The sequence below is a fragment of the Triticum urartu genome, chromosome 2A (genome assembly GCF_056163025.1).
Source record: "Triticum urartu cultivar PI428250 chromosome 2A, HENAU_Tu73, whole genome shotgun sequence".
Classification (NCBI taxonomy): domain Eukaryota; kingdom Viridiplantae; phylum Streptophyta; class Magnoliopsida; order Poales; family Poaceae; genus Triticum; species Triticum urartu.
Genome location: NC_141874.1, coordinates 427212881 through 427235483, shown reverse-complemented (window position 1 = coordinate 427235483; position 22603 = coordinate 427212881).

Below are 22603 nucleotides of genomic sequence, written 5' to 3'. Positions count from 1 at the left end.
ATAGATTGATCCTGGTGATGCGTATAATTTTTTTAATTTCTGCAACTATCCCCAACAGTGGCATCATGAGCTAGGTGTATGCGTAGTTTCTATGCACGACTAGAACACAAGATGTTGTGGGCGTCGATTTTGTCAATTTATTTGCCGTTACTAGTCTTATCTTTATTCTGCGGCATCGTGGGATGAAGCGGCCCGGACCGACCTTACACGTATGCTTATGTGAGACTGGTTCCACTGACTGACATGCACTAGTTGCATAAGGTGGCTAGCGGGTGTCTGTCTCTCCCACTTTAGTCGGATCGGATTCGATGAAAAGGGTCCTTATGAAGGGTAAATTGAAATTGGCATATCATGTTGTGGTTTTGGTGTAGGTAAGAAACATTCTTGCTAGAAACCTATAGCAGCCACGTAAAAAACTTGCAACAACATTTAGAGGACGTCTAACTTGTTCTTGCAGCATATGCTGTGTGATGTGATATGGCCAAAAGGATGTGATGAATGATATATGTGATGTATGAGATTGATCATGTTCTTGTAATAGGAATCACGACTTGCATGTCGATGAGTATGACAACCGGCAGGAGCCATAGGAGTTCTCTTAATTTATTATATGACCTGCGTGTCAATGAAAAACGACATGTAATTACTTTACTTTATTGCTAACCGTTAGCCATAGTAGCAGAAGTAATAGTTGGCGAGGCAACTTCATGAAGACACGATGATGGAGATCATGGTGTCATGCCGGTGACGATGATGATCATGGCGCCCCGAAGATGGAGATCAAAAGGAGCAAAATGATATTGTCCATATCATGTCACTATTTGATTGCACGTGATGTTTATCATGTTTATACATCTTATTTGCTTAGAACGACGGTAGCATAAATATGATGATCCCTCGCTAAAATTTCAAGAAAGTGTTCCCCCTAACTATGCACCATTGTGAAGGTTCGTTGTTTCGAAGCACCACGTGATGATCGGGTGTGATAGATTCTATCGTTCGAATACAACGGGTGTAAGCCAGATTTACACATGCAAAACACTTAGGTTGACTTGACGAGCCTAGCATGTACAGACATGGCCTCGGAACACAAGAGACCGAAAGGTCAAACATGAGTCCTATAGTAGATATGATCAACATGGAGATGTTCACCGATGATGACTAGTCCGTTTCACGTGATGATCGGACATGGCCTAGTCGATTCGGATCATGTATCACTTGGATGACTAGCGGGATGTCTATCTGAGTGGGAGTTCATTAAATAATTTGATTAGATGAACTTAATTATCATGAACTTAGTCTAAATACCTTTACAATATGTCTTGTAGATCAAATGGCCCATGCTAATGTTGCCCTAAACTTCAATGCATTCCTAGAGAAAACCAAGCTGAAAGACGATGGTAGAAACTACACAGACTGGGTCCGTAACTTGAGTATCATCCTCAAAGCTGCCAAGAAAGCATATGTCCTTGAAGCACCGCTAGGTGAAGTGCCCATTCTCCCAGCAACTCAAGACGTTATGAACGCCTGGCAGTCGTGTAGTGATGATTACTCCCTGGTTCAGTGCAACATGCTCTACAGCTTAGAACCGGGCTCCAAAAGCGTTTTGAGCAACACAGAGCATATGAGATGATCCAAGAGCTGAAAATGGTTTTCCAAGCTCATGCCCAGGTCGAGAGATATGAATTCTCTGACAAGTTCTACAGTTGTAAGATGGAGGAGAATATTTCTGGCAGCGAGCACATACTCAAAATGTCTGGGTTGCACAACTGCTTGTCTCAGCTGGGAGTCAATCTCCCGGATGACGCAGTCGTTGACAGAATCCTTCAGTTGCTCCCACCTAGCTACAAGAGCTTTGTGATGAATTTCAATATGCAGGGGATGGAGAAAACCATTCCCGAGGTATATTCAATGCTGAAATCAGCGGAAGTGGAGATCAAAAAGGAACATCAAGTGTTGATGGTCAATAAAACCACTAGTTTCAAGAAAGGCAAGGGTAAGAAGAACTTCAAGAAGGACAGCAAGGGAGTTGCCGTGCCTGGTAAGCCAATTGCCGGGAAGAATTCAAAGCATGGACCCAAGCCTGAGACTGAGTGCTTTTATTGCAAGGGAAACGGTCAATGGAAGCGGAACTGCCCCAAGTACTTAGCGGATAAGAAGGCCGACAATACCAAAGGTATATATGATATACATGTTATTGATGTGTACCTTACCAGCACTCGTAGTAGCTCCTGGGTATTTGATACCAGTGCAGTTGCTCATATTTGTAACTCAAAACAGGAGCTACAAAATAAGCGGAGGCTAGCGAAGGATGAGGTGACGATGCGCGTCGGGAATGGTTCCAAGGTCGATGTGATCGCCGTCGGCACGCTACCTCTACATTTACCAACGGGATTAGTTTTAAACCTCAATAATTGTTATTTAGTGCCAGCTTTGAGCATGAACATTGTATCTGGATCTCGTTTAATGCGAGATGGCTACTCATTTAAATCTGAGAATAATGCTTGTTCTATTTATATGAGAGATATGTTTTATGGTCATGCCCCGCTGGTCAATGGTTTATTTTTATTGAATCTCGAACGTAATGTTACACATATTCACAGTGTGAATGCCAAGAAGTGTAAGGTTGATAATGATAGTTCCACATACTTGTGGCACTGCCGCCTTGGTCACATTAGTGTCAAACGCATGAAGAAACTCCATGTAGATGGACTTTTGGAGTCTCTTGATTATGAATCATTTGACATGTGCGAACCATGCCTCATGGGCAAAATGACCAAGACTCCGTTCTCCGAAACAATGGAGCGAGCAACCAACTTATTGGAAATCATACATACTGATGTGTGTGGTCCAATGAGCGTTGGGGCTCGCGGTGGCTATCGTTATGTTCTCACCCTCACTGATGACTTGAGTAGATATGGGTATGTCTACTTAATGAAACACAAGTCTGAGACCTTTGAAAAGTTCAAGGAAATTCAGAATGAGGTAGAGAATCAACGTGACAGGAAAAATAAAGTTCTTACGATCAGATCGTGAGGGAGAATATTTGAGTCACGAATTTGGCACGCACTTAAGGAAATGTGGAATTGTTTCACAACTCATGTCGCCTGGAACACCTCAGTGTAATGGTGTGTCCGAACGTCATAATCGCACTCTATTGGATATGGTGCGATCTATGATGTCTCTTACCTATCCACCACTATCATTTTGGGGTTATGCTTTAGAGACTGCCGCATTCACTTTAAATAGGGCTCCGTCGAAATCCGTTGAGACGACACCGTATGAATTATGGTTTGGAAAGAAACCTAAGCTGTCATTTCTGAAAGTTTGGGGATGCGATGCTTATGTCAAGAAACTTCAACCTGAAAAGCTCGAACCCAAGTCGGAAAAATGCATCTTCATAGGATACCCTAAGGAAACTATTGGGTATACCTTCTACCTCAGATCCGAAGGCAAGATCTTTGTTGCCAAGAATGGATCCTTTCTAGAGAAAGAGTTTGTCTCGAAAGAAGTAAGTGGGAGGAAAGTAGAACTTGATGAGGTATTGCCTCTTGAACCGGAAAGTAGCGCAACTCAAGAAAATGTTTCTGTGGTGCCTGCACCGATTAGAGAGGGAGTTAATGATAATGATGATGAAACTTCGGATCAAGGTACTACTGAACTTCGTAGGTCCACGAGGACACGTTCCGCACCAGAGTGGTACGACAACCCTGTCCTGGAAATCATTTTGTTAGACAACGTTGAACCTTCGAACTATGAAGAAGCGATGGCGGGCCCGGATTCCAACAAATGGCTTGAAGCCATGAAATCCGAGATAGGATCCATGTATGAAAACAAAGTGTGGACTTTGACTGACTTGCCCGATGATCGACGAGCCATAGAAAATAAATGGATCTTTAAGAAGAAGACATGCGTGGATGGTAATGTGACCATCTATAAGGCTTGACTTGTTGCTAAGGGTTACCGACAAGTTCAAGGGGTTGACTACAATGAGACCTTATCACCCGTAGCGAAGCTGAAGTCCATTCGAATCATGTTAGCAATTGCCGCATTCTATGATTATGAGTTATGGCAGATGTACGTCAAGACAGCATTCCTTAATGGTTTCCTTAAGGAAGAATTGTATATGATGCAGCCGGAAGGTTTTGTCGATCCTAAGAATGTTGACAAGGTGTGCAAGCTCCAGCGCTCAATTTATGGGCTGTTGCAAGCATCTCGGAGTTGGAACATTCATTTTGATGAGATGATCAAAGCATTTGGGTTTACACAGACTTATGGAGAAGCATGTGTTTACAAGAAAGTGAGTGGGAGCTCTGTGGCATTTCTCATATTATATGTGGATGACATACTATTGATGGGAAATGATATAGAATTTTTGGAAAGCATAAATGCCTACTTGAATAAGTGTTTTTCAATGAAGGACCTTGGAGAAGCTGTTTACATATTAGGCATCAAGATCTATAGAGATAGATCGAGACGCCTCATTGGTCTTTCACAAAGCACATACCTTGACAAGATATTGAAGAAGTTCAATAAGGATCAGTCCAAGAAGGGTTTCTTGCCTTGCAAGGTGTGAGATTGAGCACGGCTCAATGCCCGACCACGGCAGAAGATAGAGAAAAGATAAGTGTCATCCCCTATGCCTCAGCCATAGGGTCTATTATGTATGCCATGCTGTGTACCAGACTTGATGTGAACTATGCCGTAAGTTTGGTAGGAAGGTACCAAAGTAATCCCGGCATGGAACACTGGACAGCGGTCAAGAACATCCTGAAGTACCTGAAAAGGACTAAGGATATGTCTCTCGTTTATGGAGGTGACAAAGAGCTTGTCGTAAAGGGTTACGTCGATGCTAGCTTCGACACAGATCTGGATGACTCCAAGTCACAAACCGGAAACATGTATATTTTGAATGGTGGGGCAGTCAGCTGGTGTAGTTGCAAGCAAAGCATCATGGCAGGATCTACATGTGAAGAGGAGTACATGGCAGCCTCGGAGGCAGCACATGAAGCAATCTGGATGAAGGAGTTCATTACCGACCTAGGAGTTATTCCCAATGCGTCGGGCCCGATGACTCTCTTCTGTGACAACACTGGAGCCATTGCCCTTGCCAAGGAGCCCAGGTTTCACAACGAGACCAGGCATATCAAGCGTCGCTTGAACTCCATTTGTGAAAATGTTCAAGATGGATACATAGATATTTGTAAAGTGCATACGGACCTGAATGTCGCAGATCCGTTGACTAAACCTCTTCCACGAGCAAAACATGATCAACACCAGAACTCTATGGGTGTTCAATTCATCACAATGTAACTAGATTATTGGCTCTAGTGCAAGTGGGAGACTGTTGGAAATATGCCCTAGAGGCAATAATAAAATGGTTATTATTATATTTCCTTGTTCATGATAATTGTCTATTGTTCATGCTATAATTGTGTTATCCGGAAATCATAATAGATGTGTGAATACATAGACCACAACATGTCCTTAGTGAGCCTCTAGTTGACTAGCCCGTTGATCAATAGATGGTTACGGTTTCCTGACCATGGACATTGGATGTCATTGATAACGGGATCACATCATTAGGAGAATGATGTGATGGACAAGACCCAATCCTAAGCATAGCACAAGATCGTGTAGTTTGTCTGCTAAAGATTTTCTAATGTCAAGTATCATTTCCTTAGACCATGAGATTGTGCAACTCCCAGATACCGTAGGGATGCTTTGGGTGTGCCAAACGTCACAATGTAACTGGGTGGCTATAAAGGTGCACTACGAGTATCTCCAAAAGTGTCTGTTGGGTTGGCACGAATCGAGACTGGGATTTGTCACTCCGTATGGCGGAGAGGTATCTCTAGGCCCACTTGGTAATGCATCATCATAATGAGCTCAATGTGTCTAAGAAGTTAGTCACAGGATCATGCATTGCGGAATGAGTAGAGTGACTTGTCGGTAACGAGATTGAATGAGGTATTGGGATACCGACGATCGAATCTCGGGCAAGTAACGTACCAATTGACAAAGGGAATTGTATATGGGATTGATTGAATCCTCGACATCGTGGTTCATCCGATGAGATCATCATGGAACATGTGGGAGCCAACATGGGTATCCAGATCCTGCTGTTGGTTATTGGCCGGAGAGATGTCTCAGTCATGTGTGCATGGTTCCCGAACCCGTAGGGTCTACACACTTAAGGTTCGGTGACACTAGAGTTGTTATGGGAATTAGTATGCGGTTACCGAATGTTGTTCGGAGTCCCGGATGAGATCTCGGACGAGGAGTTCCGGAATGGTCCATAGATAAAGATTTATATATGGGAAGTCCTTATTCGGTCGCCGGAAGTGTTCGGGGGTTTATCGGTATTGTACTGGGACCACGGAAAGGGTTCCGGGGGTCCACAGGGAGGGTCCACCTGCCCCGGAGGGCCCTATGGGCTGAATATGGAGGGGAACAAGCCCCTAGGTGGGCTGGGCGCCATCCCCCTAGGGCCCACGCACCTAGGGTTTAGGGGAAACCTAAAGGGGGCGCCCCCCTTGGCTTGGGGGGCAAGCCACCTCCCCTTGGTCGCCGCCTCCTCTAGATCCATCTGGAGGGGGCCGACCCCCTCTCCCTTGCCCATATAAATAGAGGGGAGGTGGGAGGGCTGCCACACCCTTCCCCTGGCGCAGCACTCTTCCTCCCCAACACCTCCTCCTCCATAGTAGTGCTTGGCGAAGCCCTGCCGGAGAACTGCAAACTCCACCACCACGCCGTCATGCTGCCAAAGTTCTTCCCCAACTTCTCCTCCCCCTTGATGGATCAAGGAGGAGGAGACATCCCCGGGCTGTACGTGTGTTGAACGCAGAGGCGCCATTGTTCGGCGCTTAGATCGGAATCAACCACGATCTGAATCGCTGCGAGTACGACTCCTTCATTCGCGTTCTTGTAACACTTCCGTTTTGCAATCTTCAAGGGTATGAAGATACACTGCCCTCTCTCTCGTTGCTAGTCTCTACATAGATTGATCTTGGTGATGCAGAGGGCCATGAGGCAGGGGGCGCACCCAGGGGGGTAGGGCGCGCCCCCCACCCTCGTGGACGGTGGGTGGCCCCCCTCTGGCACTTCTTTCGCCCAATTTTTTATATATATTCTGAAACATGCTCCCATGAAGTTTCAGGACTTTTGGAGATGTGCAGAATAGGTCTCTAATATTTGCTCCTTTTCCAGCCCAGAATTCCAGCTGCCGGCATTCCCCCTCTTCATGCAAACCTTGTAAAATAAGAGAGAATAGGCATAAGTATTGTGACATAATGTGTAATAACAGCCCATAATGCAATAAATATCGATATAAAAGCATGATGCAAAATGGACGTATCAACTCCCCTGCTACCTCTTTTAGCACTGCGTTGGTTTTCCCCGAAGAGGAAGGGATGATGCAGTAAAGTAGCGTAAGTATTTCCCTCAGTTTTTGAGAACCAAGGCATCAATCCAGTAGGAGGCTACGCGCGAGTCCCTCGCACCTGCACAAAACAAATAAATCCTCGCAACCAACGCAAATAGGGGTTGTCAATCCCTATAGGGCCACTTACGAGAGTGAGATCTGATAGATATGATAAGATAATATTTTTCGTATTTTTATGATAAAGATGCAAAGTGAAATAAAGGCAAAGTAAATAACTAAGTAGTAGGAGATTGATATGATAAAGATAGACCCGGGGGCCATAGGTTTCACTAGTGGCTTCTCTCGAGAGCATAAGTATTCTACGGTGGGTGAACAAATTACTTTTAGCAATTGACGGAATTGAGCATAGTTATGAGAATATCCAGGTATGATCATGTATATAGGCATCACATCCGAGACAAGTAGACCGACTCCTGCCTGCATCTACTACTATTACTCCACTCATCGACCGCTATCCAGCATGCATTTAGAGTATTAAGTTAAAAACAGAGTAACGCCTTAAGCAAGATGACATGACGTAGAGGGATAGACTCATGCAATATGAAGAAAACCCCATCTTGTTATCCTCAATGGCAACAATACAATATGTGCCTTGCTACCCTTACTGTCACCGGGAAAGGACACCGCAAGATTGAACCCAAAGCTAAGCACTTCTCCCATTGCAAGAAAGATCAATCTAGTAGGCCAAACCAAACGGATAATTCGAAGAGACTTGCAAAGATAACCAATCATACATAAAAGAATTCAGAGAAGATTCAAATATTATTCATAGATAGACTTGATCATAAACCCACAATTCATCGATCTCGACAAACACACCGCAAAAAGAAGATTACATCGAATAGATCTCCACAAGAGAGGGGGAGAACATTGTATTCAGATCCAGAAAGAGAGAAGAAGCCATCTAGCTACTAACTATGGACCCGTAGGTCTGAGGTAAACTACTCACACTTCATCAGAGGGGCTATGGTGTTGATGTAGAAGCCCTCCGTGATCAATGCCCCCTCTGGCGGAGCTCCGGAACAGGCCCCAAGACGGGATCTCGTGGATACAGAAAGTTACGGCGGTGGAATTAGGGTTTTGGCTCCATATCTGATCGTTTGGGGGTACGTGCACTACAAAAAAAGACACATCCGTGACATTTTGGGCCGAACGAAATTTTTTTCTGTCATACATATTACACTTCTATGACGATAATTGTGACAAAACCCGGTATCATCATAGATGTGGTGGGCTCCTACTTCTATGACAAAAAATCATGACAGACAATGGGCTTTTCGTCCTGGGCGGGCCGAAGACGCGGCTGCATGACATTCTTTGGGCCGTCCATGATGGAAAAAACCATGGTAGAAGCGAGGGGGAGGAAATCAGGGATTTCCCGGTTATGGTGGGAGGTCGGGGGCCGAGCGATGCGCGCTTCTCTCGTACACGTACGCGCGTGTGTGCGAGGCATTGGCTCTAACTGCACCCGAGCGAGGCGTTGGGTTCTAACTGAACCCGAGCGATCGCACTGCAGGCTACGCGTTACTGAACCCGAGCGATTGATCGATGGCTGTTAACTGAACCCGATCGAGCGATTCCTTCACTACTGCTGCTAACTGAAGCCGATCGATGCTGCCTCTGGATGAACAGTGAGCATTTCCTCTGGATGAATAGTTCCCGGTGGGGGTGGATGAACAGGACCCCGTGGTGTTGCCTCTAGATGAAGATGACCCTGATCGATCGAGCCGGTTGGGGCTGGATGAACAGGACCCCGTGGAGGGCTGGATGAACAGGACCACCCCGTGGAGGGCAGGATGAACAGTAGATGATGGAGGGCAGGATGAACAGTAGCCCGTGGAGGGGTGGTTGAACAGGAGCCCGTGGAGAGGGCTGGTTGAACAGTAGCCGGTGGAGTAGCGCGCGGTGGAGGCTGGATGAACAGGAGCCCGTGGATGAACAATCGCATGTGGAGGCTGGAGGAGGTCGACGGTGGATGAACAGTAGCTCGTGGAGGCTGGAGGGGGTCGACGGTGGAGATGAACAGTATCCCGTGGAGTCCCGTTTTGCGATACGCCACACCCCTCCCGATGGACAGGACCCCCGTTTCGACCGTAGCGCTCCAACACAAGTCCGTTTCCTCCGTTTTGCGGTACGCCACACCCCTCCCGATCAACAGGACCCCCGTTTCGACCATAGGAGGTCCATTTCCTCCATTTTGCGGTACGCCACACCCCTCCCGATGAACCGGATCCCGTTTCAAACGTGGCCGGCCGAACAGAAGGCCGTTTCCTCCGTTCTGCGGTACGCCAGGCCTTGTTTCCATCGCCTGTTCCGTCCAAGCCCTCCCGATGAACACGACGCATTCCGTTGCCTCCCCATGAACACGACGCATTCCGTTGCCTCCCCATGAACACGACGACGACGCTATTTCTCCGTTCCTTCCCAGCCATGTACACGAGCCCTGGCCGTACATATGCACGAGTAGGCGTTCGAGACCCCGCCCGTATGTACACATACGTGGCCGTATTTTCTTTCTTGCATCCTGGCCACTGTACGTACGTGTACATGCTACGTGTGTGCCTCTACTACGACACGTGCGCGCCTCTACATCCACCAGTATATATGTATGTACACTTTCGCGACCAGAATGACAATGCTACGTACGCTTCGACCAGGTGGGTCCCGACTATCAGGCACTTCTTTGCATGCGAAGATGTAGATGGTGGGTCCCAGCAGTCAGGGGCAAACGTTTTTTTCGTGAAATACGGTGGCCTGTCTGGTGGGTCCCCGCTGTCAGGTGGAGGAATAATTATTTTGCAAGTAATAAGGAAGCACTTCCTTGCTGCGGCCGTGGACCCAGCTGTCAGCCTCTCCACGTACAGTCCACGTCCGATGGAAGCCGTTCCTTTACCACGTTGACCACGCCGCGCCGAGAGCACCAGGGCGGTGGACGACGGTGAGGCCTAGGAAGGGGACGACGCGGAGCCGGGGAAGACACGACAGTGGGTGCCCACATGTAGAGGAGTATGAGGGTTCACTGGTTCGCCGCGGTGTGAGGCTACCGTCGCCGCAGAATAACAGGGGGTGTGGGTGAGTAGAGGGATGGCCTGGCCAGTGGTGGGTGTTGTAGGGGGCGGTGAGGCCTCCGCCGCATCGCAGCCGGCCACGGGAGGCAGGAGCACGAGGCACGACCGGCGCTGGTTTGGGCGGCTGGAGCAAGAAGAGCAGAGGTTGAAGAAGCACTACGGTCGTTGGATGGACATCGTACGGTCACTGGAGCTAGAATCGTGCATATTGACTAAGTTGACAAAGCCCTCCGTCCCCGTCAACTTAGTAGGCCCACAAGTCAGCCTCCCACCAAGGTGGGTCCCAGCTAGCAGGGGGTATTCATTTTTTTGTGCGTAATAAGGAGGCACTTCCGGTGGGTCCGAGCTGACAGCAGGGGGAACGTTTTTTTCGCGAAATACGGTGGCCGATCGGGTGGGTCCTAGCAGTCAGGGGCAAACATTTTTTTTCATGATATACTGGTGGGTGTCCAGTGGGTCCCTGCTGTCAGGTGGAGGAATAATTATTTTCCGCGTAATAAGGAGGCACTTCCTTGTGGCTGCCGTGGACCTAGCTGTCAGCCTCTCCACGTACAGTATTCTTCCGATGGAATTCGGTCGTTGAGCACATTGACCACGCCGCGCCGACAGCACCACGGCGGTGGACGACGGGGAGGCCTAGGAAGGGGACAACGTGGAGCCGGGGAAGACACGGCAGTGGATGCCCACGCGGAGAGGAGTACGATGGTTCACTGGTTCGACTGCGCTGCCGTCGCCGCAGAATAATAGGGGGTGTGGGTGAGTGGAGTGGAGGGATGGCCTGACCAGCGGTGGGAGTAGCATGGGGGCGGTGAGGCCTCGGCGGCAGCACAACCGGCCACGGGAGGCAGGAGCAGGCGGCACGACCGGCGCTGCTTTGGGCGGCTGGAGCAAGAAGACTAGAGGCTGAAGAAGCACTACAGTAGTTGGATGGACATCGTACGGTCAGTCGAGCTAGAATCGTGCATATTGACTAAGTTGACAAAGCCCTTCGTCCCTGTCAACTTAGTAGGCCCACTATACTGGGGCCCAGCTAGCAGGGGGAGTATTCATTTTTTTGTGCGTAATAAGGAGGCACTTCCTTGCGTGCGAAGATATAGCTGGTGGGTCCGAGCTGTCAGCGGCGGTAACGTTTTTTCCACGAAATACAGAGGCCGTTTCGGTGGGTCCCAGATGTCAGGTGGAGGAAATCATTATTTTGCGCGTAATAAGGAGGCATTTCCTTGCGTGCAGCCGTGGACCCAGCTGTCAGCCTCTCCACGTACAGTCCACTTCAGATGCATGTCGGTCGTTGACCACGCTGACCACGCCACGCCGAGAGCACCAGGGTGGTGGATGACGGTGAGGTCTAGGAAGGGAACGACACGGAGGCAGGGAAGACTCGGCCTTTGTTTTTGTTTCCCATGCGGAGGGGAGTACGACTGTATGAGGGTTTACTGGTTCGTTTGCCGTCGCCGGAGAATAACAGCAGGTGTGGGTGAGTAGAGGGATGGCTAGGCCAGCGATGGGAGTACGGTGGGGCAGTGAGGCCTGCGCGGCAGCACAGCCGGCCGCGGGGAGGAGGGAGCAGGCAGTCCTGCCGGCGCTTGTTTGAGCGGCTGGAGCAGGAAGAGCAGAGATTGAAGAAGCAGGACGGTCGTTGGGTGGACATCCAACAGTATACAAGCCATATGTGGAAAGCCTCAAATCTGTGGAAAACAGCATACAACCCATCTGCCATTATTTCAAATAATTTACAGCCCATTTTCTAATTCTTACGGGTTTTTTGGAGCCCATATTCTTTATGTTAGCATTACAGCCCATATTGTGGCCATGGTTAAAATATTATACGAAATTTTGCATATGTCGGTGCGGTCTGAACTGTTTTTAATCCCGAAATTTCGAGTCACATTCTGACTGATTTCAAAAATAAATGTATATCAATATAAAATCCAATAAATTGTCCACGCATAAAAATCAATGCAATTTAAAATCTCGAAATGAAAAAAACATATTTTAAAATAATTGCTGGTTTGATGTGTTTTAAAAATGTACAACCCATTTCTCATTACTGATAGGCCATTTTCTCGGCCAGCCGAATGAAGCTCTCGTTGTCTTGAAAGATTTGCAGCCCAACAGGCCTGATAAAGCAACTTACTTGACAAATCACAAAAGAACTGGGCTAGCCATTTTTAGAAAGAAGAAAAACTACTGGGCTGGTCTGTGGTAAACATAAAAAGAAAAGGCTGCCTAGACAGTCCGGAGTGTCCCGCACAGCCCAGTTGACACCCTGCTTCCGTCTCAAAAAAAAATTAGATAAATGCCACTCCAATTATGGCGATTCATAAAAATGCCACTACAATTTCCAAACTTTGAAAAATGCCACTGCGATTTTTGCAAACTTTGAAAAACGCCACTGCAGTTTGCAAACTTTGAAAAACACCACTTCAGACTTCGAAAAATGCCACTAGAAATGGCAGGAAATGGCATTTTTCAAAGTTTGGAAATTACAGTGGCATTTCTCGGATACACCAGATTTGGAGTGGCATTTATCAAATTAACCCAAAACAAAAATAACTGGGTGAGCTGCTGGGTCCCTGGTGTCAGCCGCTCGTTGTGCAATTCTCTCGTTTATTGACTACGTTGACAATGGCATGGGACCCAGATGTCAGAAATCCACTAGGAGGAGCCATTTTTTATTGGCTTGAAATAAGGAGGCACTTGCTTGCGTACTGCCATGACCTTGGCGGGTCCCTGCTGTCATCCTCTCCACGTACAATCATCTCCTGATTGTGTACGCATCAACTTGCTAGGCCCACAAGTCAGCCTCTAAACCGTGGAGGACAAATACAACCCATTTAAAAAAATAACAACCCATTCCATACATTCAAACGGAAAGTTCAACATTCAGAGCAAAGTAACAGGTCCGATCCACATATAGAGTACTGAACTTCCACGTTGACAACCATCATAGCCAAATCTAACTATCTACTCCCACTAACACTCTAGTAGCGTACAAGTACTAACTTACTCTTAGCTAACTAGACGATGCCGGCCGCCATCTGCTGTCCATGCTAAACACCGGCACCGGCGTCCTCCGCCTCGCCTCGGACTTGCCAGAGGTGCGATAGGGCGCGTTGCTCGCGCGCGTTGGCCCTTTCCATGCCGGCGTGGTCCACCGAAGCTTCGGCTTCCAAGCGGGAAACCCACTTGACGAGCTGGTAGTAAAAATCGGCGTCGCGAACGCGTGCATGCCCGACAGCCTCCAGGGCTATTTGCCGGGCGCCGACCTCCACGTAGTCGGCCCAGTTGCGGGCGCTCTGCTCGCGACTCAGAGCGTCGGTGCGCTGCTACTCCATGTCCCGCTGGCGGCGCAAATCGGCGATACGCTGCTCCTCCGCCAGGCGGTCATGCTCCAACAACTCCTGCTCCTCCGCCAGGCGGTCATGCTCCAACAACTCCTGCTCCTCCGCCATGCGGTCTTGATCCAACAACTCCTCGATCTCCGCATTGCCATCTAAAGACAGATAGAATGCCTCCTCCCTCCGTCTGCCTTCCGGTGAAAACCTGAACACTAGTTCCGGCGGTGACCGCCTCCGGCGTCACCTACCGCGGACGGGCGGGGGCATGGCGGACGTGGCGAGCGACGTCGGGCCGGTGGGGGCTTATGAGGATATGGCGAGTTGGGTCACGGTGGCACCTGAGAAGGCCGGGAAACAATACTTATAGGCGGAAGGTAGCACGACGGTCATCAGAATTCAATGCATAATGGCTTAGCGCGCCAGCTTGCCGTGGAAAACTAGATAAACTGAAATTATGACTGTGCCGTCCCGTCCCGTCTGGGTCACACGTCAGCATGACGGTCAAACGAGTGCACTCGAATCATCTCCCTCCTTGTCAATAATGATTCCACGGATTTAGAGCGTATCTTTTTTCGCATCAGTTAGCTGCCTTAATTATGGCCGGCTGCATGGAGGCACCCAGAATCGCTCGCAGGCAGTACGTGAAGCAGCATGCAACGAGTCGCAGCCAAGGGCACGCATGCAACCACTTAAATCGCTGGAATTAATTAGGCTTAAACTTCTGCATGCCATTAATTATTGCCATGCCTTGGTCTTGCTGCTTTGCTCACGGGACTAATAAATCCCGGACGGAGGGAGTACCTTGGTTGGTGAGAGGTTTGAATTAAGCCCTGCAAACCGGAAAGGAGGTACTAGTACGTGCGTGATCTGCTATTTATTCGTGTAGGATCGAGTAGGTCGTTTCTTGAATTGAGCCTTGCAAACCGGAAAGGAGGTAGTACGTGCGTGATCCGCTAATTATCTGTGTAGGATCGATAGTGTAGCTTGTCAGTTTCTTTAGAGGTAGGCATTTTTATCCGTGTAGGATCGATAGTGTAGCCTGTCAGTTTCTTCAGAGGTAGGCATTTTTATTCAAAAAACTGCCACTTCGCATCTTGCATCACAAATAAAACTGCCAGGAGCGCATTTGTAGGCTAGCTAGTGATCGATCAGTAACTTGTAAACACTGAGCGAACAGAAATAAGTAACTCTTAATGCATCTCAATGATTCGCAGATCATATACAAATATGTAGCTCCAAAAGCAAAGATCAGCCACTTCGGATCTTGCATCGCAACTAAAACTAACTAGTACGATTCCCATACATAAGATCAACATGTTAATGCATCTCAATGATTCACAGATCATATACAAATATGTAGCTCCGAAAGCAAAGATCTAGAAAAAACATCTATTCTTCCTACTAACATGGATGCTTCTCTTCGCCAACATTCAGTACAGACTGAAAGACAAATTTGTTTGTGAAGTCTAAAATTCCTCTTGCAAACGTAAGTGGTTTCACCAACAGCTGGAACCATGAGAATGAACCACACATGATGGAGGAACATCCACTGCAATATGATTTGGTCTTCTCTCGATCACACGGCGAGACTATTTTCGGAATACAAACTTTAACTTAGGCAAAATGATGCCCATTGTATAATCAGACCAAAGCAATGAAGCACCTAGTGTTCGACAATAAATAGTACAGTACTACTTTTCTGCAGTCCATGAAGTGACTATCCAATCTTTCTGTGTCTATTTTCAAATGGCACTGCATGCAGTGACTATACTATTCTCTTGTGCAGTTCAACCAAAATTGCAGGCACTTTGTTTGTTTGCCAAATAGCAACGGGCAGACATCTCTGTCTGCACAAATATCAAGCAGCTAGTAAACATATACCACACCTTGTATTTTCGGTTTAAACATGTCTCTTCCGCTTAGCATCTGTCATGTTCTGCACTGTACAATCTAATACAGTTATGTTTTGCCCTGGACAATTTCATACTGAATTGATTTGCTGGTTCAGAGCAGAAATATAGCGCCAATTCTTCATCAGACCAAGGATATCCATGTTAGCAGTAATGGAAGAGGTGAAATCGATACAACCGAAATTGAGCATCCAATCATTGAATCCTGTCCTGCACCTCCAATGTAGGTCCACCCTGCCAATAAATTCACATGCAAACCACTAGTATTACTATCTAATGACAGTACAAAAAGAGTAGCAAGATAGTAGCAAACCATGTACCTTCGTAATGAACAGCTCATAGTGCCACCAATTGGATATAAAGGTTTGGAAAAAAACATGCTCCTAATGTTGAACCAGTTGGACTTTTTGTGCAGTTCCACTAAAAATCGAGCATCCCTGTTTGCATAGATATTGAAAGTGTGATTACTCTAAAAGTGGCACTAGTTGAAGCATAGACTCACAAATATAAGCATTCCAATTTCTTAATGGGAAAAGGTAGCAAGACTGTTTCTAACCACCTGTTTGAAGGAATAAATAAAGCAACAGCGGCCGATGTCAGGAAGGCATACATAGTTTTTTCTAGAAAAGTGAGCCATTCCTGACCTTTCCTCTTCTTTTAAGAAAATTTTGTGCAGTTCTACTAAAATAAAATGCCATCACTGCCTTGAAAATTCAGTGACACTGTACAAAAGGAAATGACTTAACATCACATCACGATGTCAGGTATGTAGTCGACAGGCATTAGAGACAAACATACAGACCTCCTCAAGAGAACAGCCGGAGGAGGAGGAGGTGCCCACTCTTGACCTTTCCTCTTGTCTTCATAACTGTCTGTGCAGTTTAACCAAAATAAAATGACATCAGCGCCTTGGCATTTTGGTGACACTGTACAAAAAAATTAACTTATCTCATGAAAGTGAGGTATGTAATCTATAAGCATTAACAGTTTAAAAATCTGTAGGTAGTAACAAGTTTCATCGTTGGCATACTGGCTGTGCAATAGCATTAGAATGCCTTAGCTGAAAAATATTTAATACATCCACAATCAACAGCTGACCCTGAAATAATCCAGTGACATTAAATGGCATTGCTTAAATTTATGGGTGGCATTAGACTAAGAGCGGCATTAGTTAAATGTGGCATCACTTTAGCAGTAGCATTGCTTGACTGCTGGCGTTATACTAACAGTAAAAAAGTGTCAATAAGAGCATGGGAGGCCCATTCGAACAATGGGCGCACCAGTACGATGTACCTCCACGGACGTAGAGTGGTGAGGGAGGTATGGTTGCCCAGAGATACAAATATCCAGGCAGCATATGTGGATTACGTCCCATTTTTGTTCTCTTTAGCCACCTTTTTCCTATGCGAGGACAACAAACCGATCGACTTGGTCAGTCTCTATTGCGTTGTCATGCCTTTCTACCCTTCTTTAACCAAGAGACAAGAGACTCGTTCCTTAGCTACTGATTTTCCCCTTTTCAACCTTGATGCGGGTTCGATGCCTACTCTCTTGGACAGTACATTCTCCCTTCCTTTCCTTATTCAACCCAGACATGGATTAGTCTGCATGAAGTAGGGTTTCCTTTAATAGTGCAAATTATGGTTTTCGTTTGCATGGCAAGCAGAGTAGAGGATAGCAAATTGGGAAGATGGTGGAGTGGAAAAAGATCCACATGCAACGACATAGCAAATGGGGCAATAAAACAAGGTTATGGCTCGAAAAGAGGTAGCATACCTGAGGGTCGGCGGGAAGTGGCTTTGCTCGTGGTCGTCGTCCTCCGCACACGCTACGGCAGCGAGCTTGGGGACGGAGGCCATCCCGCGCGGGTGCTAGGTCTGAGAGGACGGCCTTGTCGTCAGTGCGTGACCTCGCTCGCCGCCGACGAGTGCGTCAACGCTGCACGTCGTTTTCTTCCCCGGCGGATATGTGACCACCGGTGAGGAGGGAGAGAGGGGCCGTCTTTTTTAGATCTGGAGAGAGGGTGGTAGTGTGAGAAGCAAGTGGGCAGCCCTTAGCAAGAAAGAGCTGAAGCTCCAGCCTATATATCTTTTTTATACTACTGGTACTGGAGGTGGGGTACTGGTACTGGAGGTGTACAGTACTAGTTAGTCATGCTTCAAAACTGATTGGCACGCCATTAAAAAAATAAAGGTCGATAACTAATGTGGCACCTCGGGCCAATGCAGCCAGATCGCATTTTTCACGAGAAATTACACACCATGTTTTGTTGACATGTGGTCCCGTTCCAATATATCAGTCAAACGACGGCGAGTAGTAGGAGTATTTCCGAACGGACGTGTAGGCCGGGGCTCCTCTTCGTGAACCATGGCAAACTCGCGACCGTCCACTGACTCTTCGCCTTTCCCTCTCGATTTGGAACTGCTGTCGCACGCTCTTCCTCTCCCTCCTCCATTTTCCTTCAGCCCTTCACCCTTTCTTCTGCCATTGTTCGATCATCTTCTCCATGGAGGGAACAGGCCGAAAACGACCCCGTTATTCTTGCCCCGATCTGAAAGATGATGTGGTGGAGGAACTCATTGATCGGTGCGACGTCATCACCTCGGCTAGCATGGCAGGTTCGTTCAAGCCCATTCTCGACTCAACTAATAACATCATTACAAAGAACCCAAGAGTCAAGGAGCGGTTTGATCTCCCCTATCTTCTTCGCCGTGACCCTGATGACTGGCGCCGACACGACGGAGGCCTCGCCCTGTGCCAGTTGATGCCCCTTGATAATGATACGTATGATGTTAAGATGCCATTGCTTGAGGGCAAGGCTTGGGAGGGCGCAAATGAAGATTGGGTTGTTTACATTGGGTCCAACTTCGAGTGGGAACTTGTGAATGTCTACACTTGTGACCGGGTTCCACTTCCAAAAATCTCATCACACTGCCCAGAGGTTGAGCACACCAGTATTGTACGCACGTTCAAATACGATCATTGTGACTGTCTTCTACGGAAGATAGCAATTTGTCGAGTTCCCAACCACTCTTGGAATTACAACAACTATCAAGTTGTTGCTATCTTCGACAAGCTTGTTGCCGTCCTTTGTGGTTCGACTCTGTAAGTGCATCTAGTGCCACCCCTAGTTGGTTTTGGAGTATTGACGACAAACCTAGTTGAGGGACTAATGTGTTTGTGAGAATTGCAGGATAACACAGGTAGAAGTCCCTCATTGTTTCAGTTTTCCTACTAGAGATGGCCCCTAAAAATGTATGAAGACATCGATGGCAAAGGTGGTATATGAAGATATACACATTGAAGACTATGACATGAGAAGACATGACATGAAGCATATGGCGCTCGAAGACTTAGATCTTTCGTAGTTCTTTTTCTTCTTTATTGAGTCATAGGAACCACCTTACTGTTAAGTGGGGTCCAAGAGAACCAGTCAGAATGACTGAAGTGATGCTTAACCAAAACCTATGTCTTCGAGTGAAGACTATGAGAGCGAATCTTGTCCAGAGTCGGACAAGTCAGCTTTGCTTGTAGCCCAAGTAAAGTTGCCGTGTGAGTTTGAAATCTGACCATTGGAACACGCGTCAGTTCCTTAGTGATCCAGGGTCATTTCAGACAAATCAGGTCGGGTTGCCTAGTGGATATAAATAGCCCACCCCCTACAACCATAAATGGCTGGCTGCTCAGAGTTAGAGTACGGCTTTTGCCGTTTGAGAGCAACCCACCTCGAAGCCTTTGAGAGAGAATTCCTTGCGAGGATAAAGCCCTAACCACCCAGAGCCAAAGAGAATTAGGCATCACTTAAGTCTTCTTGTCTGTGTGATCTGAAGACTTATTACACTTGAGGACCGTGAATCCTCCAGCCGGTTAGGCATCGCGTTCTGAGCGTCCAAGAGACATTGTGGATCGTCGGTGAAGGTTTGGGAGTCTACCTTGAAGACTTACCAGAGTGATTGGGCGAGGTCTGTGTGACCTTAGCTCAAGGGGAATATGGTGAGGACTGGGTGTCCTGAGCTGCGTGTTCACGACTAGGTGTCCGGGACTGTGTGTCCTTAGGTTTAAATACCTAGCCGCCCTAACCAGATGCACAGTTGTCACAGCAACTGGAACTGGTCCAACAAATCATTATCTTCAACGAGTCACTGGTTTCATCCTTCCCTTCCCTTTAGTTACTGTTGTTCCTTGTGAAGTCATTGTATGATTGCACTATCTTTTGTCTTCACTGAGTGACTGCGTGTTCTGTTTGGCTTCTTAATATCTTCCTACCTGATCCTTACTACCTAGCTGCTATTAGTCATTGTGCTTTAACTTCATTGAATACATGACTATGGTTTACCTAGTGTAGTCTACCTTCCGCTGCATGGTTATAGGTTTATTTCTATCGTTTGTCTTCGAAACTTTCACGTTTTGAAGACTTTCATAAAAATCGCCTATTCACCCCCCCTCTAGTCGATATAACGCACTTTCAGACTCGATGGACATTGCTCAAAAATCAGTTTCTGTACACGGATGAGTACTGTGATGCAATTCAATACGAGGGCCTTGTGTTTGCTGCCACCACTAGTGGCACTTCTTTTGCATGGGATCCTCATAGTTTCGGTACGTTTGTCTTCCACCGTAATTATAATTGCTTCATCCACATGCATGCGGGTTAGCAAGTTTCCCTTTACTAATTAACCTTCTTCTTATGTTTCCAAGGTCCTGTGAACATCCCACCACCTATACTTGAAAATTTTTATAACCAAGGGGGAGATGACGATGGTGATGATCACGAGCATCGCCCATATACTCCGTGGCGCCTGGCAACTAATTCCGATGGATCACCTCTTCTTGTGTGTATACAGCCCACTCATGATGTTACTGCTAAGGAAGCAGGTGTAGTCTCCCATGGTCGCACTCTCCGGACCTATTCCAACACCCGTTGCATGGTATTCGGGATGGATACTAGTGTGCTAGCACCAACTTCTTCTCCCTGGTACAGAATTGATAGTCTTGGAGAAAACTCGCTCTTCCTTGGACAAAACTATCCGATGATGGTGAAAGGCGATCCAACTGCTGTTGACACAACGTTAATAGTACCATTTATGAGAAGCAACTGTGTCTATACCTCGGACATTTAGGTGGTTCCCTACCCAGGTACTGATATAGTAGGCTACTTCAGCCTGGATGATCAGTCCTGTGTTGGTTTCCAGATCGACAATCGATGGCCCGTCCCAGAGAATCACTTGTGGTTCAAAGCAAGCGTTTCCAACGCCGAGGAATGGTTGAGTTGAAGTTCATTTCATTGCTTGTTATTTTTTGTGTGGTGAAAACTTTAGTATTTATAATGTATCCTCGTTGTCGATGTGGGTTGATGACCTATTGTATGTAATAAAATGATATGCGTGTGATAAACTTTCTAAATTTATGAATGGCTTTCGAGTCGCTTCTCTAAATTTGTACTAGCTTCACATGCTTCGCGCGTCGGGCGGGTGTTTTTACTGTAGCCATATGTTAATGTGTTCGCTGTACGTAACCAACACCTCAAATCCTCGATACTAGTACTATATAGTAGGAGTAAGTACTAGGAGTAGTAGGGTGGCATGGGCCAGAACAAGCATTCACGTCCAGGAGAACGGCACACGCCACCACCACGACATCCATCTGACACCATATTATTTCTTGGAGTCCGTGCTAGAGCAATCTCTTCAACCTCATCATTTCTCTAACTTCAGCCATCGTGCGGTGGGCGAGGTGGGGGTTTGCCATAGTCAGTTTCCTTAACTGCGGTCCCACTTGTAAGGCCAACTCCAGCGCACGACCCCAAACGCACCTCCGTTTTGCACGATTCCAACGATAATTTTGACTAGAAAAGCAAGACCAAAGAAAACAAGAACCACAAGAATACATTTTACTACTCCTGTAAGTTGGATTAGTGCCTTCTCGATGCATTCATTGTTGATCTGCGGATGCTCGATCTTGCGTCTGTGCTAGCTAAAAGTGATAGAACATCTACTAAATTGTGCTCTATCAATATATGGATGTACTCTTCTTCCCAATACAAAAACTTGCATCCATTCTACTCCCTCCGTTGCACAATACATGCCTGTTGGGGAACGTAGTAATTTCAAAAAAATTCCTACGCACACGTAAGATCATGGTGATGCATAGCAACGAGAGGGGAGAGTGTTGTCCCCATACCCTCGTAGACCGAAAGCGGAGGCGTTATAACAACGCGGTTGATGTAGTCGTACGTCTTCACGGCCCGACCGATCAAGCACCGAAACTACGGCACCTCCGAGTTCTAGCACACGTTCAGCTCGATGACGATCCCCAGACTCCGATCCAGCAGAATGTCGGGGAAGAGTTCCGTCAGCACGACGGCGTGGTGACGATCTAGATGTTCTACCGTCGCAGGGCCTCACCTAAGCATCGCTACAATATTGTCGAGGATTATGGTGGAGGGGGGCACCGCACACGGCTAAGAGATCAATGATGAATTGTTGTGTCTATGGGGTGCCCCCTTGCCCCCGTATATAAAGGAGCAAGGGGGAGGAGGTGCGGCCAGGCAAGGGGCGTGCCAGGAGGAGTCCTACTCCTACCGTGAGTAGGACTCCCCCCCTTTTCCATGTTGGACTAGGACTTGGGGGGAAGGAGAGAGAGAGGGGAAAGGAAAGGGGGGGCGCCCCCCTCCTTGTCCAATTCGGACTTGGGGGGAGGGGCGCGCGGCTGCCCCTTGGCCTCCTCTCCTCTTCCTCCACTAGGCCCATTAAAGCCCATTAGGTTATCGGGGGGTTCCGGTAACCTCCCGGTACTCCGGTAAAATGCCGATTTCACCCGGAACACTTCCGATGTCCAAACATA